At 36.1% G+C, this 25,639-nt stretch overlaps 1 protein-coding gene across 1 annotated transcript in view; it reads right to left on the bottom strand.

The window, feature by feature from the left end:
• Kcnmb2 (potassium calcium-activated channel subfamily M regulatory beta subunit 2) overlaps window positions 1–15,531 on the bottom strand; it is a 257,522-nt gene extending 241,991 nt beyond the window's left edge. Inside the window, exon 1 of the mRNA XM_090331050.1 lies at window positions 15,325–15,531. The gene's annotated coding sequence lies outside the window, so the exon portion shown is untranslated. The remainder of the gene's footprint in view (window positions 1–15,324) is intronic.
• Window positions 15,532–25,639: the final 10,108 nt, after the last annotated feature.

Below are 25,639 nucleotides of genomic sequence, written 5' to 3'. Positions count from 1 at the left end.
AATGGAAGCTGTCAAAAATGCCTGGGATACTTATTCATAAATTTAGCAGAGACTACTGAGGCTTAAAATTTCTAACTTATTAGGTCACTGCTTTTGAATACAAATTATAATAATTTTAGGGTAAGAGAGTGTTAGAATTTCTACAATTTAAGGCAAAGTAAAAGCAAGGATAAATATATTTGTTTGAATTAAAATAGCTACAAAAATACTCCATAGAAATAGGAAAAACTATGGTTCAAATTTTACCTAGTTCGAGGAAGGTTATTTGACAGAAAATTTGCCTAGGTTGTACCCTGGTAAAATCAAACCTAGAATGGAAAACATGAGAAATGGAGAAAAGAAAGCTTGTAATGTATCTGATACATTTGGGAAAAATTAGGGAAGGACAATTGGAACATAATTGACATATTATCTAAAATGGGTTGTCAATCTGAATTATCTTAGAGATTGGTGGAAGAATAGATCCTTTCTTTGCTTGTTATACAAAAAGATAACAGGAAAAAAAAGAAACAATTTAAAGATATGCTGAGAAAACAATGCAAACTGTTATAAACCATTTTGCTTAGTTGCCCAAGTTTCCTTTCTCTTTCACTAGTTCTCAGTGTGGCAGTTTGTGGTGGAGCATGGTTAGAGAAGTCATTCTTCCCGGTCATCATTTTAGCATCATGTCTAGAAACCTGGGTCAGCATTTGGATAAAGACCAACACCACGCATCAGGGGGTTATTCAGCTGGTACAGAGACAGCAAAGATAGATCTTAATCCACAGGAAAGCAGATTGTCTGGGCCAGCTGCCTAAATCCTTTGTGAATGAGACATGTGCCTCCCTTTGTAGCCCAAGTGTCAGAGCGTACCCCCCCTAGACCTCACAGTTCAGCTCTGAACAGTCAAAGCATATACAACATCCCCAACACCTAGCCCAAAAGTGTGTCCAATGGCTATCAGTTGTCAAGTGTGATATTTAAAGGTATACGGAGCAGGCTCGCTTTAGTTTGAAACCAAGCTTTACCATATACAAGTTGTATATCTTGTACAACTTGATCAGTCTATCTTGAATCTCAATAGTCTCAAGTACAAAGTGAGTAAAGCATATTTTTTAACAAAGGAAACTTTATACATAGTTTTTTTTCACTTAGTGTGCTAAGTCTAGAATGTTAAAATTAGCAACAGAAAATGGTATCAACTACTTTTTATCTTAATTTACTTAAATTATTTTTTAATTTTGTGGTTCCTACGTCATAGTTTATTATTATATTTGTTGGCCAGAGTAATTTATATACACATGTAGAAATGGAAAAACAAAACTTGTTAAAAATTGGTTTGGAAGAGAGGTGGAAATGAGTTACAGTAATCAAGGGAATGTGTTTGGTTGAAGCACATATGGACATGGCAAATGAAATCTGGTATACAGCTAACTGATGTTAATTTAAAAAAACTGTCAAGAGAGAAGTAATAAAATGTAAGATAAATTAGGAAGGAAATAAAGTAAAGTGAAATGAAAGAGAATCTATTTATTTACTTTTATAGTCATTGTAACCTGTGGTTTCCTGGCAAGAGTATTTTTATTGTTTTGGCTTTTTGTTTCCAGCAGATCAGGGGGGAAAGATACAATTACCCAAGAAAAAAATGTTTATTTTCCTTAAAAATTACATTTGAAAGCACATTAGTATTTTGATTAATGAGGAAAGTATCCCAGGCAAGGTGGTGTAGAATGTGATTTAGATACGCTGGAGTAAGGCAATGCACAGGAGAGACATTTGTGTAAGTTTTCAGGATGCCCAGGTGAACCATAAACCACAGACGATGAGTGTTGTTGTTTTTCCTGTTGACCTTTATTTAACCTTTATTTCTCTCATTAGAAAACAGCTTGCTTTAGCTTATTGTTACTCTTGCTGTTTGTTCACCTTCTTTGAAAAAAAAAAAAAGAGCAGGTAAGGGTTAGTACTGCACTGAGGTGGATTTTTAGTTTGCTTGCCTGACATTGGTGCTCTTCCTTCTCTCTAATGTTTTTCTGTCTTCTGTATCAAACTTGATACCATAATCACCTTGAAATATATAATCAGCAAGCAAGAAATTGATGTGTGGAGGGAATGCAAAATACAGCATGGGAAAAAAATAATATTTGAAAGAAAAATATTGTGAAATATAGAAGTACAATAAAATGGCCAGTTTTGTAGCTGAAAATTATTATACACTGGTCATTTCAGATGGTTCATCATTTAGACATCATCTCAAATTTTACTGCCCAAAGTCCTATAAGATAAGCAACACAAACCTAGTTAACAAGGAAGATAAATTATTTGCCCAAAGACACACATTAATGGATACGGAACACAGCTTAATGATCCATGAGTCTAATGCTTTATAAAACATAGTTTCTTTTGTCAATGTGTAATTAGAAGAAAGAAAAAGGAAATTTAGTGCTAGGGAGAGTAACTCAGGTGGCAGAGTGCTTGCTTAGCCTACAGGAGGGCCTAGGTTTGATCTCTGGAATCACCCAAACTAAAGGAAAAAAATGTGGGAAAAAAATACTTGTGGTATATTAAGTAGAAAAGTAAAATAACCTATGAAAATAATTTGAAAATTGCTCAGATCATTTCTAGCACACAGGATAAGAAATGACTATGGAAAAGGAAAATGAGGAACAGCTTTCCTTGTGAGGTAATATTGGAGGACAGGGAGAAAAAGAGAGTGGAATAAAACATTTCCCATGTGTTTGAAATCCATAGGGTGGACACAGGAAGATATAAATATATGACAGTCATATTTCATGTGTGGCAAGTGGAGTTCAGTTGTAATAAAGAATAATAGAAGCAAGTAAGAATGAAGAGCAGAATGGAAATTTAACTGGACACCATAGATTGGAAGATCTTATCATCCATTCTCAGGAAACTTTAGTTAGGGTTTGAAATAAGGAACAATTCATGATCAAGACTGTGCTTTGAAACTATTCATTGGAAATATCTGCATTAAGAAAAAGAGAAAAACAAGGGCTGGGTGTATGGATTGGTTATAGAGTGCTTGTCTAGGATGCATGATTCTGGGTTTGATTCCTCAGTACCACATACCCTGAAAAATTTCTAAGTAGTGCTGTGATTCAGGTGGTACAGTGCTAGGCTGAGAAAACTTAAGGATAATGCTCAGGCCCTGAGTTCAAGCCCCAGGACTGGCAAAGTGGGGGATCATGAAGATGTTATAATAGCTTTTATCATAATGAATATATGATAGTTCTACCTGTGGTGTTTGGATAATGTCCAGGCCTTATCCTCAAAAGATCTGAATTCAATTTGGGCTACATGAGCTGATTTTCTTGTGTTTGTTTTTTAAATAATTCTTCAGGTAATATTTTTCAGATGATTCAAGGACCACAGTTTGAAAAGAGACCAGACTGGGAGACCAGGAGTTTGGCCTCGTGGTAGAGTACCTGCCTAGCATGCACCAAGAACTGGGTTTAATTCCTCAGTATCATATACATAGAAAACGTCTTAAGTGGTGCTGTGGTTCAAGTGGTAGAGCTCTACCCTTGAGAATGCCCAAGGACAGTGGTCAGGTCCTGAGTTTGAGCACAAATGACTGGCCAAAAGATAAGAGAGAATAGACTGGAAATGAAGAAATTAGCCATCCAACTATCTTAATAATCAAGGTGTGAGGTCAAAGAAATTTCACTTGTGGGGAGGAAAGAAGCATAGATAGATAAGGATACATCAGTGGGAATTAACCATTTATGTCTATAGCTGCAGGAAAACTCAAAGACAACTACTGGCTGGTGATACAGTGAACAGAAAAAAATGATGCAGGTTAGAGCTATGAAGTCTTCACAAGGGTTTAGTTTTAACAACTGAACTCTGAAGCCTGAAGAGGGCAGCCACAGGAGATGTTTACTGTGTAGTAGGTAGGCAGCATTAGACTGGGGTCAGAGAGCAAGGTCACTGCTGGAGAGATGGCTCACTCAGGGTAATCAGACCGGTAATATTTGCAAATACTAAAAAAGTTTAGAAAAGTTCAGCAAAGAGGAAAAGATAGGAAAAAACTATATTGTAGGAGGTATCCTGGGAAATTAAACAAGCAAATATAATTGCAATGAAAGAAGATTTTATAGGACCAGAAAACTAAACACTGTGTGTGTGTGTGTGTGTGTGTGTGTGTGTGTGTGTGTGTGAAGTAGAGGTACAATTTCAGAATGGAGTGTGTGTGTGTGTGTGTGTGTGTGTGTGTGTGTGTGCCAGTCTTGGTCTTGAACTCAGGACCTAGGTACTGTCCCAGAGATTTTTTTTACTCAATGCTAGTGCTCTACTACTTGAACCACAGCTCCACTTACAGGTTTTTGGTGGTTAATTGGAAATAAGAGCCTTATAGGCTTTCCTGTCCAGGCTGGCTTTGAACTGAGATCCTCAGATCTCAGCTTTCTGAATAGCTAGGATTATAGGCATAAAGGCCACCAGTGCCTGGGTCAAAAGATTTTTTTTTTTAACGGAAGTGAACTCATGGCAGTCTTCCATGATGTCATAATCTCTATAGTTATTCAAGTCAAAAATAGGCAGTTACCCTTGACATTTCCTTCTTTACTCACATTCTTTTAAATTTAGTTCATCACCAACTGTAGGTAAATTCCTAAACATTCTCCTCCTAGCCACCATCTTACCATCTTACAGAGAGTAAAACTCTCTCAGGGACAGTCTCTACCTTAAAGCTCTGTCTCTACCTCCATCCTCTTTCCTCTAACTCTAATTCTTTTGAGTTGCGCTCTCTCTGGATATTGGATAAAGCTTCTCTTCCAACCTTGGTTATTATCTCACTTGCTGTTTGTTTATTTGTTTTTACATTTTCACACTGTTCTATTTAGCATCTCAATCATTTATTCCTGGGAGTTTTCCCTATTATCCATGACTACATCAATGTCTCCACAGTCAAGACATTTATTATCACGACTTCATTGGTGAGAATATTCAAATATTGCCTTCTTTTCTCTTGAAATCTAAACTCCAGGTCTGAAGAAGATTATTTCTGCTTTAGTTCAAGAATATAACCACATTGTCATCAGAGTCCTAATCCACAGTGGAAGTTCAATAAATATTTATTAAATGAATGGACGAGTGAATGCAATCATGAAATGAAGACTCTAAATTAAAGCTTCACTGGATAGAGAATGTATAAAAAATACTGTGGACACCTGAGCACATTCAGAGTCTGTGAGAAAGAATCTTCTTTCAGTGAACACCAAACATCATGTGTTTGAAATCGAAATTACACAATTGACAACTTTTCACAGAGGCATATAAATCAGAGCACATCTACTTTCTTTATATTATTTTTTTCAGATTAACTTCAGCAGACACTAAATCCCTTGTCAATGGGGAAATAGACTTAGAATATTGAGAAGTAGTTTTTTATTAGACATTCAATAGCCGGTTTTCTCTGTATTAGGGCTATTGCTATTTTTATTCATTCAAAAATATTTTCTCAGGGCTGGGAGTTAAGCCTAGTGATAAAGTGCTCGAAGGCCGGGGTTCGATTCCTCGGTACCACATACATAGAAAAAGCTGGAAGTGGTGAAGTGGCTCAAATGGCAGAGTGCTAACCTTGAGAAAAGCCCAAGGACAGTGCTCAGGCCCTGAGTTCAAGCCCCATGATTAGCAAAAAATATATATATTTTCTCAAATTCAGCAAAATGTTATCTAAACCTTCCTTCTTCTTTATATTCACTCTCTCTGTCTCTCAACATTTCTTTTGATTTATTCTTGCAGAGAAATCGTTCCTGTGCTGTTCTATTTTTACATTTTAAAAGCAAATAGTTACCTTGAATTGTCTAAACAGAGAGCCTCACAAAGCTCTTCCCAAGTACCACACAGAATCAAATAAAATCACTAGGAAGCAAAATTCCACCAGTTGTTGGTCATTCTCACAGAGAGAAGGTTACAATTTTGCTGGTTTTCACTTTGCCACTAAAATTAGGCAAAAAAGTGAAACATCTTCTGACAGTCCAACATTTTTTTCCTTCTAATTTCATTTGATATACACTAGGAGATGAAATAAAAGTCCAAAGCAATCAATACTTCCACAGAGATTATAGACATACAATCACTATGAGGAAGTTTAGCTCAATTTGGTGGAACTACACATTTTTATGAGGAGTGAAATTTTCAGATGCTTATGAGAAATCAAGCTTAGATTCAAGAATTAGCTCATGAGCAAGATTTACCAAATGCTCTCCTTTTCATAAACTATTGCATGCAGAGTGTCCAGAATGATTCTCTGATCTTGTGCATTTGAATTGATGTCTATTTTTAACTTTCGAAAAATTTCACTATGAAAGATATGCTACCCCTGTGGATAGAGTTATGGAGTCAGGTACTTGACCTTTATTGTGTTTCTAGTGCAAAATTGAGTGGAAAAAAATGTCCTCAAATGTCTGATAAGTCAGGTCCTAGTGGCTCCTAGTACTCAGAGGCTAAACTTAGAGGATCAAATTCAAATCCAGCCTTGGTAAAAAAAAAAAAAGTCTTAAGTGACTTTTACCTCCCCATTAACCAAAAAAGGACTGGACCACAGGCTTAGCTTAAGTAGTAGAGATACAGTTATGATCAAGAAAGGTGAGTAATGCATTCAAGCCTCGTACACTCTCTGTCTCTGTCTCTGTCTCTGTTTCTGTCTGTCTGTCTCTCTCTCTCTCTCTCTCTCACACACACACACACACACACATGCACACACACAAAATCCTGTCTGTCTCTGTCTCTCTCTCTGTCTCTTTCTCTCTCTCTCTCTTTCTCTCTCTCTCTCTCTCTCTCTCTCTCTCTCTCTCTCTCTCTCTCTCTCTCTCTCTCTCTCACACACACACACACACACACACACAAATAAACATATCTGATAAAACCAAGCAGATCTCCATTGCTCTCATATGTAATTTCATGTACTTGAAGTGGTTGATCAGGATTATTTCCAATAACAGAAGAGTCTATGAATAATATGGCCTAGCAATAGTAATGACAGCATTCATGGTTTTTTTTCCTTCTCCTTTCATAAGACCTGTGTATGTTCCACAATATGAAAAGGAGATTTATGCAGTTTGAAAAATCTTAAATCCCATGTGGAACAGCCTTTTACCTTAAGGCAAAAGGGGAAAGAAAAGATATTGATAATCAAAAAGTAATTTTTTTAACTTATATATACTTCAAGCAGGTGCTGGTTGCTAACACCTATAATATTTCTTACTCTGGGGCAGGAAAGTCTGTGACACCCTTATTTCCAATTAACCACCAAAATTCTGGAATAGAGCTGTAACACAACACCAGTTTTAAGGGAAATATCTAAGGAACACATTATAGGCCCTAAGTTCAAACCACAGTATTGGCACAAAATAAAATAAAGCAAAATAATATATTTTATATAGTTCTATTTACCTGTGAGCTATGAAATCACAGTATCAACTCTCACTAGGTTTGTACCTAAATACTTGGACTAAAAATTAAGCTTTAAAATGTTACATATCTTCCTTCTTTCTTTTTTCCTTCCTTCCTTTCTTCCTTCTTTTGCTGATCCTGGGGCTTGAACTCAGGGCCCAGATGCTGTCCCTAAGCTTCTTTACTCAAGACTCTACCAGTTCAGCCACAGCTCTATTTTATACTTTTTGGTGGTAATTGGAGATTGAGTCTCACTGACTTTCTTGTTTGGACTAGCTTTAAACTCTGATCCTTAGACCTCAGCCTCCTGAGTAGGTTTACAGGGATGTGCCCATGGCACTCAGCTAACTATTCTTTTAAACTCAATTCATGGATTTGTTAAAACAGAAAATGGGTTCCCATGCCCTCCTTCAAAATTTTAGTTTGACACTCAAGGAAAACACAAAGGAGACAAGAAATCTGCATGTGGGGCTTATCTAACATTTTCCCTACTTAGTACGAATGCTGGCAAATGTAAACAAAGCCCACCTATCTGGCATTATGACCATCTTGTCTTCCTTGCCTAAAGAGCCAGTCAGCTTGACATCTGAACAGCTGATTTATTCGCTCCCCCGTCACCCTGTGCTGAAATTTTTGTGTCCGCTCATCTGTCACTGGGGCTTTGGTGAGAAAGGGGTTTACACATTTGCTGTCAGAGTTGTCTGACTCAAAGTCAGCTTTGAAGGAAAGTCTCCACCATGTGCATTAGAAAGATAGGGACACAGCTAGAGGCCAAAATTAGAGAGGAAGAAGGAAATTGAGGCAGTCAAAAAGGGAATCTGATATAGTCTGAGACTAACAGAAGATGTTAAGAGGACAGACAGGTGAATGAGAGGTTAGTGAGCACATAGCACAGCCAAGGATTCTTTATATCAAAGAACTGCACTTAGTTCCATGTTTCTTCAGTGTGATATATATGCCCACATGAATATTTTTCCATCTTCGATCCAAGTAAACTCTGAGCAACCGTGGATACAAATATCATCGATTCACTTAACAAACACTTTTTAAGGTACTTTGCCAGGCATTGTGATGCCTCGTCCTTAATGAAGGTGGATAGAGGAAATAGGAGAGTGATAAGGGACCAAAGAAATACACTGGAACAGTGTACAAGGTCGTTTGGAAAAAAAAGAAGTGCATTATGAAGATTTAAAAAGTCAAAATCTGTGGCATTTTTATGACAATGATGTATCTGCATTTTAGAAGAGTACTACAACATATATTAAAAAATTACAACCATTAGCTACAGACACCAAATTTCAGAGACCTCAAATTTGAGAAGTTGTCTGGTACAGAGATGATTGGAGATGATTTTTCAATTGAACAATTACATGAAACACCCTTGGCCTAAGAGACAAACAAACAACAACAACAACAAGCTGGGTGTTTGGTGGCTCATACCTATAATCCTAGCTACTCAGGAGGATGAGGTCTGAGGAATAAGGTTTAAAGTCAGTTTGGGCAGGAAAACCTGAGAGACTCTTATCTCCAATTAACCACTAGAAAACCAGAAGGGGAGCTATGGCTCAAAGTGGTAAAGTGCTAGCCTTGAGCAAAAGCGCTTAGGGACATTACCCAGGCTCTGAGTTCAAGCCCCATGACTGATAAAACAAAAATCAACATTAGTCATGTTACCTCTGGAGTAATTAATAATGCCAGCTTCCAATTTCCTGCACATTATGCACTGCAGTCACCTTGTGTAGTCTGTTCCTCAGAGATTTGGCCAGTGTGGTTCCAGATAAAGAACAGATATTGGAAACACAGAAGCTAGACCCTGACAAGGCTGAGGGTAGGCACTTCGTTGAAGTTTTGTCTCAGGAACTTGAATCCACAAATTAGCTTTGATATCTCAAAGAAGCAGATACTTTCTCAAAATTGTTTCTTTCCTTTTGGGCCTAATGAGAAATGAGCAAATGTCAGACATCTCAAGAAAATCTGTCTCTGGTATGGTCAAATGCTCCACAGCCTTGAATTCCTGAATAATACATTGACTAATGACTTAAATGACATCTATTATGTTGATAAAAAATTGAATTTGAAGATATTGCCATACTAAACAAAAATCATATATTAAAATAATTATATTATCATAATATATACAATAAATATTCATAATTTCACCTCAGATGATAGTTCAGTACAAATAGGTAATATGTATTATGTATTTCATTTGTGCTAGTCATGGTGTTAATAACTAGTCAGAGATTATTTTAATCTCATATCTTATGAGTTTATATAAATTACTATTACATTATACTGTCTATTACCATATGTACATTTCTGCTGAAAAAGAGGCTAAAGAAGCTGAATAGTTAACAGCAGAACTGGGATTCTTATGGCCATGAAGCTATTTTCTAATGTTCCATGGCATTCATGTCTAGAAAAAAGAGGTTTCTCTACTTGCAAAATTGAATCATTTAAATTGTTTCATTAGTGTTTGAGTCCATTTTATATTTAGGGAAGGAGTGCCTAAGTCACCCATGTTTTTCATAGGGGAAAAAAAAAAGCTTTGTCTTCAGGTTCCACCTTAAAAATTCCTATAATCACTGCAGCTTTCAGCCACTAACTGCATTACTGATGGCTAATCTGACATTCTTTGTACCATGAATTTCTACGGAAGGGAAAGTATATTTTAATAGTTTGCTTGCCCTCTGACCTTGAGCAATTTGATTAACTTCTCAACACCTTAGTTTTCTTATCTGTTCAGTGGAAAAGTATGATATCACTGCTGAGAAATGCCGTGAGGATTAAATGACAATAGCAATGAGATATCTTTTACTTCTCAAGCTTCTTTCTACCAGGTACTTTATGGGAGAAATGGCATACATTATTAAACTTAATCTTCAAACCAAAGAAGTAAGTATTATTATTATCATGTGCCAAGAAGAAAATAGAAATTCAGGATGATTTTTAAAACCCCCAAAGTTATGTACCAATGAAGTAGAGATGAGATCCAGGTCGGTGTTTGTTTCAGCTGCTGTGTGGCCTTCCCTTAGCACACTATCTCCATGCACTGTTTTAGAAATAGGAAATGTTATTGTGTATACCATATTTGGATAATCAAATGGCCTTGTCAGATTTTAATTATCTAAAAGCATATAATTTTTTTGAGTGATAGAATATCATGGCTAAATGATTCAGACTATCAGGGAGAATGTAAATTAATATTGTGATTATTGATTACCACTGGCGGATTCCTATTTCTATAAGACTACTAGAACTCTCCTCCTCAAAAAAGAAGACTGTCTTTAACTCAACTTTCCAACAGGTTTTCAATTTTTTTGTCTTATTATATTTTACTGGGGATCAAATCTAGGACATTATACTTGGTAGGCAAGTACGTTGCCACTGAGATACATGCCAGTCCATGGTATTTTAGTTTTATTTTCCTCTCGCTTCCCTGGTCAATAAAGAGAGAAAAAAAAGGGTAGGGTGGTAGCCTTGAGCTGAAGAGCTCAGGAAGAAAACCACACCCAGAGTTCAAGTCCCACAACCGACAAAAAAACAAAAACAAAAACAAAAACAAAAAAACACAAGAAAAACAGAAAACAGGGATGGTGTATATCTATACTCATATGTTTAGGAGATCTGCAAGGATGTCCTTTTTGAACTGCAAGTCATTTGGGTTAGATCAAATTCAGACAAATTGAATTTGTACTTACTTTCACACTGATTGGTATCAGTGATATGGTTTTCCCCTCCTGTGAAGAGCAAGAAAATTTCTTTCATAAACCTCGTTGACTTTCTTGAATATATTCAATATCTTTTTCTTTTGAAAAAGATATTTACTATAACAGAATGTTATTGTAGAGCTTTGATTCTGATGTTAAAGCCTTATGCCTAGAATCTAATGCCGCTTATAAATTTTTATGAGGAAAACATTTAATTTCTATATGGAACAGCTTGCTCAATTACTGGATAAGTACTTACTGAGTGCCTACTAAATAAGAAGCCTAATAGCAATGACCTGAGAAAAGTAAGGGATAGAGTCAAGTGGCTGTAGAAGAAGAATTTCCTAGACAGTCACAGCAAAATCAAAGGTCCTGAGGTTTGAGAGTACAGGACAGGTGTGAAGATGAGCAAGAAGGGCTGGGTGACTGAGATGGGAGAAGCCAGTCCTGTGGACCCCTCAAGGATTTGGCCTTAAACTGCATTCAAATAAGAATGAATGCTTTTGAGCAGAAGATGTAATTTAATTTCAATTTTGTGTGAGAAATGGTTTTGGATACAGAATTGAATGTGTGTATGGGAGCAGAAGGAGGCAAACAGACCAAAATAACTATTTTTTTTAAAAAAAGAAAGTAAAATAATCTGTTGTCAGTAAACAGTGGAAATAGTAAGTACTTAAAATTTGGATACAGTTTAATGGCAGAAATTTTCTATGATATGTGAAAGGAAGGATTCAAAGAAGAATGTCAGATTATTGTCTTTTCTGAACGCGTAGGACTATGATGTTTCTGTTTGTAAACATGAAAGGCAACTATGGGAAAACTTTTATATGAAAATAATAAATCTGATTTCAACCTGTGAAGTGTGAAATATTTCTAAGGCAATGGTATGAATAAAATTAGATATGTAAGTACAGAGGCTAGAGGAAACATCCAGGTTAGTGAAATCTATGAGCTGTTCTGTGTATGGATCTTGAGACAAGGTTTTACTTGTGTGTTTGTGTGTGTGTGTGTGTGTGTGTGATGGGGCTTGAACTCGGCCTGGGTGCTGTCCCTGAGCTCTTCAGCTCAAGGCTACCACCCTACCCCTGGACCCATAGCCCCACTTCCTATTTTCTAAAGGTTAATTGGAGATAGAGTCTCAGGTCCTTTTGTACCAGGGTTGGCTTTAAACCTGGATCCTCAGATCTCAACCTCCTGAGTGGCTAGGATTACAGGTGTGAGCCAACCGGGCCCAGTAGGTTTTCCTCATTAAGTGCATAAATATAGAAAAGGAATACATTTATACTGCAACATTTTAAGATTAAGTGCACAATGAGAAACCTGAATAAAAGTTGGAAAAAAATTTTGTTTATGAAAAGTGAGAAAAGTAGAGAACACACACACACACACACACACACACACACACACACGCTTTCTAGAAAACCTGAGTAAAGAAAGGAGAATCTGTGTCTGAGAAAGGATGATGCTGAATTTCTCATGACGTGTCAAGAACCCCCAAGGAAGTCCTGGCAGGCAAATGGCTCCCTGCATAGTCCTGTTTGACCAAATAACTTTACAATTTGGGGTGAAAACATAGTGTAAATAAGTAAGAGGAAAAGAATAACATGGTTAGAAAACAAGGCAGAGATAAACTTTTGTTCTATGCTTTCTGGTGACAACTATCTTAATTAGCAAATATCAAAACAAAGAGAATAAAATGCAGCAATCACACCATGCTGAGATAACTGCTGCTGATATTTTGGTGTACTTTAAAAGTTTCTCCCTATATGCACACACACACACACACACACACACGTACATCACGTACATATATATATATATGTTAGCAAAATTAAGATTATGTTATAAATGTCTTATTACAGTGAAGATTCACTTTTCATCATATTTTAACAAGAGGAGGGAAATAATTAAAGAAGTGTTCATATGAGAAATGCCAGCTCCAGTATTTTCCAAAATAGTAGGATGAAAACTGCATATGAATAGGAGACAGAGAATAAGAAGAGCTCTGCGTACCAAGTGTCTTAGTGGTTCGCAACAGTAGCTATGCTTCTAAAGGACAGAGATATCAAGGTTGACGAAAGCTTTATTCTTCAATGTGGAATCCAACCTCACTTTCTATAGGACGATTTTCTGTTGTTGTTACTAGGTACAGCAGAAATTGAAAAGAAAGTATATGTTTTGTCTGATACATAAATGAAAATTGTCAATGAAATGAATCAGTGTCACAAAATAGATTATTTGTCTAAATTGCTCAGCTTAACTTTCCTCATAGCTGACAATTTGTCTTATTTCCTCTCTATTTTCCATTGTGTAAGTTTGCTGTCAAGGCGCACAAAGCAGCAAGATTTAATATAGAAAGTTATCCTAATTGTGACAAATCATTTCATCAATGAACTGTTATGAATTTGTCCTTAGCTAGATTTCTTCTGTCGATGATTATCACAATACAAATTACCTCCAATGTAGACACTTGCTGTGATAAGAAATATTGATAAGGTTATGGTGAAAGTCCTTCTAAAATTAATGGAATTAAGAAAGATAATTAAAATATTATCTACTTATAAACTTCTGATAATAGGAAAATAGGCATGCATATTTCTACTTATATACTTCAAGCTTTTTGTATAGATGGATTCTTGGCTGGTGAGCTCAATTGGATGGAAAATGGGACTTTACATGGCCAAGGTCACACATTCCACTGGCCACAAAAAAGCCAAAAATTATGTCAGAGTTAAATCAGGAATTCTAAGATCATGTGCTTTTACTCCTATAAACAGCAACTAAGATAGTTTGACTGGTTTCAGTAATATCCATCACTTTTTTTTAGAAAAAGCAGAAACCAAACTTTCACAAGTAGATCACACCTTCCACAAAGATGCATGTGAATGTCAGCATCTCACAAATACACAAACCCAATGGCATCAGAACAAGAATAAAGTCCCAGTTAGCTTTAAAATTCCAGTATTTAGCAGCAGAAAAACACACTGTACTGATTTTTCACTAATACTGCCTCAATAGAGAAGTTATAGAAGCATTTGAAGAATATTATATTCATAAATCATAAATATATGATTATTTCAGATACCTTTGCTGTTCATTATAGCCAAATCATTTTTTCAGATAATGGTATCTTTGCACCTTGGAGTTTATGAAGTCCACCAGGAAACTAATCAGTGGCACTGAGAAATTCCCTCATAGGCTTTCTAACGCTTCCTACTGAGGGTCATGTGCAATGACAAAGATTGACACTTGCTCCCCAGATGGAGTTGGGGAAACACTGGTTTCTGATACTTGCACTTTTGATTCAACAAAATCTCAGCCTGTGTTTCCTGACATTTCCTGTTCTGATTGGGCTTAGCGGATCCCACATAAAGTACAATACAGAGTGAGTTTCTTTCCCCAGCAAATCTCATTATCCACTGGACTTTGGAATCCAACCCCCTTCATCATTCAAGGGGAATTTCATGTTTCTGGTTCATTAAAATAATCAAGGTAAAACGCCAAGTCTATAGCCTCCAGCAAATCACTGTTTCCTTCTGCAGCCCCGCAGTTGTTCAAATGCAAGAGTAACAACAGAGAGAAAGCCCCTTCTTTTTTCTAAAACTCTGAATTTGCTTTAGCAAAACCATTCTCACAAACCGATCAGCTATCAACACACAAAATGGACATAAAGGTGCCCTTCCTTTTTAAATAGTACATTTAACCTGAAATAGTTTTTTTGTCGGGGAAATCCATCATCTTCTTCCAATTTCACCTTTCAAAAATTACACTCTGCCCACCAAATCACATTTGCTATGGCAATCAAATATTTACTTAACAGGTTTCAAGTGTTAAGGATAGCTTCCTCCTATTTTTCTTGAACCTTTATGCCTCTCCCCCCCACCAAAGTCTTTCCTCCACTTCCCCATTGTAGCCCAGCTGGCACCATTGATAAGAACCAAACTGTTTCCTCAGTGACCTCTAAGCATTCTACTCCACGAGAAAAGCAGCGTGGAATGCACACTCAGCAGGCTGCGAGCCAGCCTGGAGCCAGTTTGTCCTCGAGGCATTTCTGCCATAAAACATAATACTATCCATGGTGTTTTTCTCTAAGCTGACGGACTCCCACTCCTCTCGCTGCTCCTCACTGGCATCTGGCTGCAATTCTCCCATCCACAGCTCAGAGCAAACCAAAAACACAAACAGCAACAGATTCCTTTGTTTTCCATGCAAATCCTACCTCCGGTGTAGTAGTCACATCTTCCTCAAAAGCCACGCTTAATTTTTAATGACAGAGATCCAGTGCAGTCCTCCAAACAAGCCACGGGCAATCATCATTCCCCCTCTTCTGCCTCAAGCCTTTGTGGACCATTCGTGTCACAACCCTAGCTAACTCATAGCTTTAATACTCCTTGCTCAAAATGTCTGAAAGAGTTTGGAAGGACAATAGAAGTGACAGGCACGCTAGACAGCCATGCTTAAAATTAGTTATCGGAAGCTCGGTTGAAGCTGCTTCATACTGTTTTGAAAGCGTGCAGGAGGTAGGATTTATTAGCCTATGACAGGCATGCTGTTTCTGTTTTTATTAAATACTGTAATAGGCTGTCTGTTAGCAGGGCTCTGATAGGCGGAGCATCACTTCCCACTGCTTTCGAATTCTCATGTTAAAAAGGGAGAGAACACTCAGACTTCTTTCCAAACACTCTACCCTGTCTAAGGGATCAGACTTCCAAATCCTCTCTTAACTACAGGGGAACTCTTTTTGTCCCTAGATTTTTTTATATGGAACTTGAAGTTTGGAATAAATACTTTCAGAGATCCTAAAGGATTCTCTTATTCCCAGCAAGGGACTTATGTTTTCCCCAGTTATTTAAAAAAAAAAAAAGAAGAAGAAAAGAAAAGTAAAAGCAAGCTCTGGAAGTAGAAACAAGAATCAATCCAATTGGAAAAGTTCTCAATTACTGACAGGTGACTTATGGTATACATTACAGGAATCTCAAATTGCATATGAAGTGGACAGAATGGATCAAAGAGTTAAGTAATTATCACATGCTGATTTCACAAAGCTTTCTGTTGCAGTGTGAAGCACTCACAAGTCAGGTACTCTCAGAATGGAAAGAATGAATGAGGGGGCAGGCAAAAGGTATGTATATACTATCTCCATCTATTTTAGACAGTTTGGATTGTGGTAGCTACTATTGACTAGAGGGAAGCATATTTTATCTGTGAATACTACTTTGAAAGTTATGAGTACCTTTAAAAAATGGGGAACTAGAAAAGGTTCTTGGTAGCTCCAACTATGTAGATTTATTCTCTCCTTTTACTTTTCTTCCTCCCATTTTGAGACAGCAGGAGCAAGAGTTTCATAGTAATTACTAGGGCAACTATGCCTGCTCCAAGGGAGGGGCCTAGAGAGATTAGCAGATGTAACATTGATGCAAATGTAGAATATTAAACATATACTACATTGAAAATAAGCAGAAATAATTGAAAATAAGTAGAAAATTGAACTGAACTGCAATTAACAAAAACTGCTACACATTAAGTACTAGAAAAAATATGAAAAGAAAGAATTATAAATTACTACTATTTAACTACTGTTAGTTTTGTTATCTCAAAATGTTACAATGATCATTCACATCACAGCATGCAATATTTTATTATGTGCAAGAGCTGCAAATCTGAATTGCTCAGGTGTCTGATAAAAGACACTATTTTCTCTCCTCTTTCTTTTTAAACTCTTGAGTCTCAGTTTGAATATGGCCTGATTGTACATGAATTTTAGTTGTTACTTGACTGGTCACAATTCTTCTCATGAATAAAATGTGATTCAATAGAAAAAAATCGCCTTGTATCACAGACTATAATCATATTTCATTCTAATTGAGTATCCTTACAGTGATTTTCTTGGAGCAAAACCAAAGTCAGAAAATACACACTGCAATTTAAATTTCAAAAATTAATTCTGTGTCCGTTAAATTGCCAGGGCAGAGAAAAGTCTTTTTTTATATTTTCTATTCATCAAATAGAAAAAAATGTGCTGAAGACCTTTCACCAGACTCCGACCACTGAAGAGAAACTGTTTCTTACCACAGTAATTAAAATTTCACAGCTGTAAGGAGCTTGGGGAATTAAAAAAATATTGTCTTTATTATCTCAGTTTCACTATTTGTAATTAGAGTAAATTATACTAACAAACTGAGGACACAAAATTGTAAAATGAAATTGAGTGTTAATTTAGAATATTGTTGAAATTCTGCTTCTATTAAATCTAAACAACTAAAACAGTTTAATGTAGAAGCCCATATAGATAAACACATTAATGGTGTGTAGTGATGTCTAAAAATAAAATCAAGTATACATAGATAATTGAACTGTGACAGACATATATATAGTCATTTTAGTACAGAAAGGATAGGAAAAGGGTTTTGTCTCTAGAACAGGTAGTGTATATCCATAATCTTGCTACGCAACGGAGATCTGAGGATCATGATTCCAAGCCAGTCTAGGGAGACTCTTACTTCAACTAGAAAAATTTAGATGTATACTGATATGGCTCAAATGGTAGAGATCCAGTCTTGAGCTAAAATACCCACTGAGAGTATGGGGCCCTGACTTCAAGTCCCAGGACCAGCATACATGCACACACACACACACACACACACACACACATGCACATATATGGTGAGTTTTGGGTATTATTTCATAGCCATATCTTAAAACATAAAACAAACAAAAATACTCTATATCTTGCAAGATACATAAAACATTACTCAAATGAATGATAGACCTTAATATAATACCTAAAAATCTGAAAGTACGAGAAAAACACTGGAGAAACTTTTAAATGATTATATTAATCATTTTTTTCTGCTTTAAAGTGTCTCCATAAAATAGCAAACTGATAAATTAACTTTATCAAAAACTATACACTTAAGTCTCTGTTAAAGTTATGAAAAATAGGACTGAGGGGGTGTGGGTATTGTCAGGGAGTGCTTTTTGGCCAAATACAGGCCTTGAGTTGATATCAGCACTGCTAAAAGAAAATAACAAGGAAGGAAGGAAGAAAGGTGAAAGAAAAGAAAAAAGGAAGAAAGGAGGGAGGAAGCCAGGGAAAGAGGAAGGGAGGAAAGAAAGGAGAAAGGGAAGGAGAAAGGGAATGAAGGGAAAGAAAGAGTAGGAGAGGGCCAGGAGTTTGGCCTAGTGGTAGAGTGCTTGCCTAACATGAACAAAGACCAGGTTCACTTCCTCAATACTACATACACAGAAAAAGTCAGAAATGGTGTTGTGGCTCAAGTTCCAGGCTTGAGAAAAGCACAAGGACAATGCTTAGACCCTGAGTTCAAACCCCAGGACTGACAAAAAAAAAAAAGTAGGAGGGAGTAAAGCCAGGTAGAAAAGAAATGTTGAGTAGAAATGTGAGTCTATAAACAACTAAATAAATCTCTAACAATAAACAAGCATATAAAATGACTATGAAAAATGAGTCACAAAGTAGAAGAATTTGCTAAACATCTGATTTTTAAAAAATAACCATTCAAAAATTATAACGGAAGGATTCTTTCATGAACAAAGTATACAAATTTATATTATTCTCTTTAAAATGACTGAAGAATAATATTAGCAAATTTTTTCATAGTCACTTTTTTCATTATAAAAATCACTATTTCTATCAATTGGGGTGAGAAAGGGAAGGAAGAGTAAGAAGAGGGGCACTGAAGGTTGAGAAAGGGTTGACATGAAAATTTCTATATTGACAGTCCCTCTCCAGTCCTACTATGGCTAATTCAGAAAGCAGCTGCTCATAAGACAAGATATGAGTGGTTATGATTTTAATCTACTCTGTTCTACCCTGTAATGAAGTTTCATATAATAAAATGCCTTAAAACTGGTCCCCTCTCCAATGAGAAAGAACCCTATGCCAAATTTGTTAAAAGCTTGTTCTACCATTGTGAAAACAATTGATTTGAGGATTGCATTTAGTAACTCTTAGTGTAACTTTTCTGTATTGTTCCCTGGAGAATGAAGCTTGAGCCAGCAGAAGGCTGGAACTATGATGATATGTCAGAAATACATTACCAAACACACACTGCAAGAATGCTCTATGCACTTCTAACTTGATAACATTTCCGCAGCATCTGCTCTCTGAATGCACATCAGAAAACATGCTCTGGGAAGAATTTGTGTGTGTTAAAAAAAATATGCGGTTGAGAACTAGAATCTGGGTGAGAGGATGTGATCAATAAGCACAGAATTCGCAGTTTATGTGCACAGCCAGTAAGTCAAATGGCCTAATAAGTAAAACAATGAATGCATAATTTCATTATGAGTCATCACTATTAAAATGAAAATTTGATAGATACATAACTAGAAAATGTAACTATCTATTACAGATACAAGTGCTAATTGTATTTTGGAGTGTATAATTTCTGTAATGAATAATGCAGTGCATTTGTCCTGATGTGACTATTTTCTAGGAATAACAGAAAAGTTAGTTTAAAAATGGCTTGCTTCCTCTTCCCATATCCTGTGAATGCCAAAGCTGCCTCATTCTAAATCAATTAATCTTCAGTTCGACTGTTAGTGCCTTCAGAAGATACCCACCAATATAAACTAAGATGCTTAAGCCTAGTAATTAAGAACTAACAGTTGAAGGAAACCTAACATTTTAACGCTGACTGACATTGAATACAATCTTTTTAGTAGTCTTCATCCTTCTGATTTTAGATCTTCTTTTTAAAATGCTTAATGAAATAGAAATATCTAGATGTTTATGGTGATAGGATGTATTCTACCATATTTTTCAATGCTGAGAATAGTCAGGAATAAAGCCAGGTAAATACTATCAGCTCTATTTCTATTAGGAAAATTGAAGAGTAGTGAAGAGAAAGGCTTTCCTTAACACTACAAAGTTAGGAAATGCATCGTCTAACTTAAAATTAAATATTCTTTTTATTTCATAAAAGTTTACACTCTAGGGTTTTTTGGCTTTTTTATTAACGAATTTATTAACATTGATTTTTACATCTATTTTAACAAACAAGTGTTCAAGAAGGGAATGTCTATATATAATCGCTGGCACTTAGTTTTTAGAACATAATCAAAATTAGGCTAAGGGTTTGTATATCATAGGTACATAAATTTATGAAATAAAACATTATATCTATACAGTCATAGGTTTTTATGTCTATGTAGTTGTGTTTATATTTCCAATACCATGTCCCTAGCATTGGGTACACATTGAGTCAATGGTCTTGTATTGTTTGGATTTAATAGCCACATATTAAGGATACCATGCGCCTTCTGTTCCTTCGGTCTTGACTTGTCTCACTCAACATGATTTGCTCTAGATTCATCCACTTCCCTGCAAATGCCATTATTTTATGTTGTCTGTTGGCTATGTAGAATTCCATTGTAGGTTTTTAAAAATTGCTATTTTATTGTCAGGATAGTGTATAGAGGGGTTACAGTTACATTCTCAGGTAAGTGGGTACATTACTTCTCGAACCTTGATACCCCTTTTCATGTTTTTGTCCTCCTTTCCCTCCACTCTCTCTATCCCAGTCCTCTTGTTTCTCCTCTTCCCTTCCCTTTCCTATTTCAAATAAACAAATAAGTGTATATACAATATATCAGGTAACAAAGTCAGATAGAGTAAGCAGCATGTGTGCATGCTGGTACTGGGACTCAGTGCTCAACCCTGGCATCCTGCCAGTGGATCTCTAATTCCAGTTTTCTAGTGGTTAATTGGAGGTTAAGTGTCTCAAGGACTTTGAATTGAGATCATCAGATCGTAGCCTCCTGAGTAGCTGAGACTATGATGTGAGCCAACAACTGGTATCATCTTAGAAGAATTTTTAAAAACTAAAAACCAATCAAAATAAAAAGAGAAACCACAGATTAAAAGAAAATGTTTGCAAAAAGTGTAACAGAAAAAAGGACAATTATTCAGAATAATAATTCTAAAAAATCCAGCAATATAAAAATTAGTGGCTCATGCCTGTAACTCTAACTACTCTTGAGGCTAAGATCTATGACCACCGTTCAAAGTCAGACTGGACAGGAAAGTCCATTAGGCTGTTATCTCCATCTAACCACCAATAACACTAGAAGTAGAACTGTGACTCAACTGGGCGAGTGCTAGCCTTAAGCAAAAAATCTTAGGAACAGCACTTGGCCCTTAGTTCAGGCCCAAGACAGATATGTGTGCATGCTTGTGAGAGCGCATGTGCACACACACACACACAGGTTTGTCTCCATCTGTTTCTGTTCCACTCTCCTTTCATTTTTCTGCATAGGTTTGCACATTCTCTCTTGCCCTTTCACCTTCTGCCACCCAGCAAGAAGTCTGTTGTCAGATTCAGGTCCCTCAACCCTGGTCTTCCAAACTTGCAGAACTATATGAAATAAGTCTCATTCAAAATAAAAATTACTCACTCTTCTGAATTGTTTTAAAAATGGAAAATTGACAAGTCATACAAGTCCTAGCAATCAAACTCTTTAACATTTTTATCTAGAGGAGTTAAAAACTTACCTCTATTCAGAAACCTACACAATATTTATAACATCTTTATTCATCATTGTAGAGCCTTAAAAGTAACCAAGATTTCTTTAGTAGATGAACAGAGAAATAAACTGTGGTGATTCACATTCTGGAATATTATTCAGAGAGAAAACAAAATGAGCCATCCAACTATGAGAAGTGTAAACGCCCACCAGTAGGTAAAAGAAACCAGTCTGACAGGGCTACTTACTGATAGCAAATATTTGACTTTCTGAGAAAGGAAAAACTGTGGAGTTAGTAAAAGATCAATGTTTGTCAGGGGATGAAAGACACAGAGAGGGATGAATACGTAGAGGGCAGGTTATTGAAAATACTCTCAGTCATGTCATTATACAATTGTTCCAAGGTATCTTCTGTACTCTCATCTGTTAACTGTAATATAAAACACAGACTTTGCTTGACTGTGACTGTCAGTGTAGATTCTTGTAATGAAAGTATCATTCAAGGAGGAGGTGTTAATAAGAGAGGGGGCTATGCAAGTACAGGACAAGAAACATCCAGAGAGGAATGTGGAAAATCTCTGAAACTGCCTCTGAAGTTTGCTGTGAATCTAAACTGCTCTAAGAAAGCAAAACCTCCATGACAGCCATGTATTCTCATGTATATATCCACATAATATTTATTGCATTATTTATAACAGTCAAGAGACAGGAAGAGCCTAAATGCCCATCAACTACTAATTGCATAAAGAAAAGGTAATATAGAAACATAATGGAGTATTACTACACACACAAAAAAGAACAAAAGTCTTGGCCAGGCTTACCTAGCATGCATCAAGACCACAGTTTGCTTCCTAGGTACCACATACATAGAAAAAGCCAGAAGTGATGCTGTGGTTCTACTGGTAAAGCTCTAATTTTGAGAAAGTCCAAGGACAGTGCTCAGGCCCTGAGCTCAAGCCCAGGACTGGCAAAAAAAAAAAAGAAAGAAAAGAAAAAAGAAAAAAAGGAACAAGAGCCTGTAATCTGTAAAAACAAGGACAGAACTGGAAATCATTATGCTACATGAAATAAACCAAGCACAGAAAGACATGAGCTGCATGATCTCATTATACGTGGAATCCGGAAAGGCTAATCTTGAAAAGTTCAGGGTAGAAAAGTGATTCTGGAATCTGGGAAAAGCTGGTTGGAGGGTACTAAGTTATAAATAGACAGGAGTAATAAGTTCTAGTACTCTAATGAAGAATAATACATCTGTAGCTAAGGCCTGATATAGGTCAAACATTCAGCTTAAGGAAATGATGACTGTGGAGAAAGTAGGTTTAACCCTAATTTGAACACTGCAGTTGTATAAAAGTATCACATGGGATTCCATAAATATGCACAATAAAAATACAATTTAAGTGGCCCTAGAGGCTACAGAGACAGAGGAGGTCTTGGTTTCCATGGTGGCAGAGGGCATGGGAGTGGAAGAGGAGGGACCTTTACTGCCCCTAGAGGATTTCGTGGTGGATTCAGAGGAGGCTGTGGGGGCAGATTTTGAATATAGGAAAGACAACAAAGTTGCTGCACAGTGTACAAAGAACTCTTTGAAAATAGGTGAATTTCTAGCTCTTCACGGTCCTGAAAATTGGTTTCTGTCTTTGTGAAAAATGAAGAAATGAATTTGCTATAAATTTGTCACCATCACTGGGTTTTGTTTATTTTCTATTTAATTTCAAAGATAAAATGCAATACTTTTTTGGGTGGGGGTGGGGGTGAGGGCTCATCTTTTTGAAAAATGAGTGTTAAATATATTTGGAACTGCAAAACATTAAGTAACTTTTTATATATAAACTAAAGCTGAACTTCAGTGGGACTTACAAGGTTTTATTTTTTTTTCATCACTGAAAGGATTTTTCTTATCACTGAATTGTATTTAGCAATTATTGCAAGTTGCCTATAGACAGGGCCATGATACTGTGTTTGGAGCCTCAGAAGGTTTTGTGTGTGTGTGTGTGTGTGTGTGTGTGTGTGTGTGTTTGCATGTGCATGTGCGTGTGTGCATGTGTGTATTTGCATGTGTGTGTAACTTTTTGGAAATCCTATAATGAGATAGCTTATTTCATTGATTAATTAGGGTGCTGGATGGTAGAGATTTTTGCAATCAACTGTGAATACAGATTAAATACTGTTTCTTAGGTAAAGGTAACTTTTTTCTTTAGTTGTAAAATTCCATTATATTCCATTGCCAAAGAAACATTAAGAACTTTGTATAGCTGTAGAAAAAGCAATTAATTTTTAAAAGAATAAACATTTTAAAATCAGCAAAAAATACAATTTGAAAATGCAAAATAAAGTCAAGAAAACTCATAAAAAAGATCATGAAATGTAGATCATTGTCATAGTTTTATTTTTCTTTGTGGCAAATCTGTACGGCTTTCTTTTTATTTTTAGTTATTTATGTTATTTCAGTTATTTATGTTAAGGTAAGTATTTCAAAAAGGATAAATCATATACTTTCACAATTCTGATTATGGAATGGACATTGAGTAATGGGAGGAGAACAGGACTTTCTGATCTGTGAGTTATCAGCACATGACTAGAAAAGTGAGACCGTAATTTGGCTCGTCTTCTTGCACTCTGATTTTTGTTGTTGTTGGTGGTGATCTTTTAAATAATTAGGAGAAAAAGTTCTGCAGGAAGTCCTTGTTCAACTGGATTATGGCAGTTAACCAGCAGAATATATGTGATCTATTACTATCTATGGCTTTACATAGTTTAAACGGGAGAAGGAGGTAGATTATCTAACACACTGCAATAAATTTACCTCATTTCCAGAATAGTTTCCCCTTTCCCTTACACTAATCTCCCCTTTCTACCAAACACAGAGACATACAGCTAAGCGTCCTTGCTTGGATATCCATGAGAAAGCACTCACAAAGCCTAGTTCTGCTACTGTCTGAAGCCATCATTCTTTGCACCAATGCATTTGGCAAAAAGGTTATTGGGGCTGCATTATCATCTTTTTGAAGGCTATCAGAATATTGGATATAAACCAGATTTAAAATAAAACTTAAAATAGAGCATTGAAAGTTGCTGGAGTTTTTTTTTTTTTTTCATTTGAATTATCCTACTTCCTGGCCCTCACCGAGATTTTTATAGTTGGCGGAATCATGAATTCTGTTGATGTGGTATTCCAGGATACTATTATTGTGTGCCTTTTATGCAACACAATAGTATGATATCTGCTGCTTTTAATATAAGCTAATTAAAAGATATCTGTCTTCTAAACAAAATAGCAAACTAAAAATCTATGATATATAGAAAAGTTTAAGATTGGGTAGAAAGGACAAAGATTTAGCTGACTATTGATATTCACAGTCATGAGAGCACTTGATGTTGCAAGATTCTTCGAAGAAAGAGCCGTTTGACAAACATTAAAATATAATATAGTATATAGATATATGAATATATACATGTATATGTCAGAGTAGATCACAATTTTACTACAAATCCCACTTCTCTCTTAACAAATAAATTCTAAATCCCAAACCCCAACAGTCTGTTTAATTCAAAATATAAAAATGACATATGCATAGTTTTAAAAATTAAAATATACAGAAAAATGCAAAAATTGGAATACACGAAAATATTTTTCAAACCAGGTGCAGTGGCTTATGCCTGTAATCCTAGCTACTCAGGAAGATGAACCTGAGTATCACGGTTCAAAGCCAGCCCGGCACAAAAGTCCATGAGACTCTTATATCTAATTAACCACCAGAAAACTGAAAGTGGTGCTGTGGCGCCAAGTGGTAGAGGTCTTTCAAGCTCAGGGACAGCGCCCAGGCCCATAGTTCAAGACCACGACTGACAAAAAACAACAACAAAAACTATTTTTCAATTCGGTGAATTTACAATCCAGACATAACTTCTCTGATTATTTACATAAGAATGCAGTGCATGTAAGCTATATTACTGATTTTTCTCCTTAACACTATATTTTCAAATTATTTTGAAATATTTTCATTGTTTTAATAGATGTGTAATAACATTATGTCTGTTTACATCTC

This window comes from Megascapheus bottae, chromosome 1, assembly GCF_031878675.1.
Source record: "Megascapheus bottae isolate mThoBot1 chromosome 1, mThoBot2.hap1, whole genome shotgun sequence".
Lineage (NCBI taxonomy): Eukaryota > Metazoa > Chordata > Mammalia > Rodentia > Geomyidae > Megascapheus > Megascapheus bottae.
This window is presented reverse-complemented; position numbering and strand designations above follow the sequence as displayed.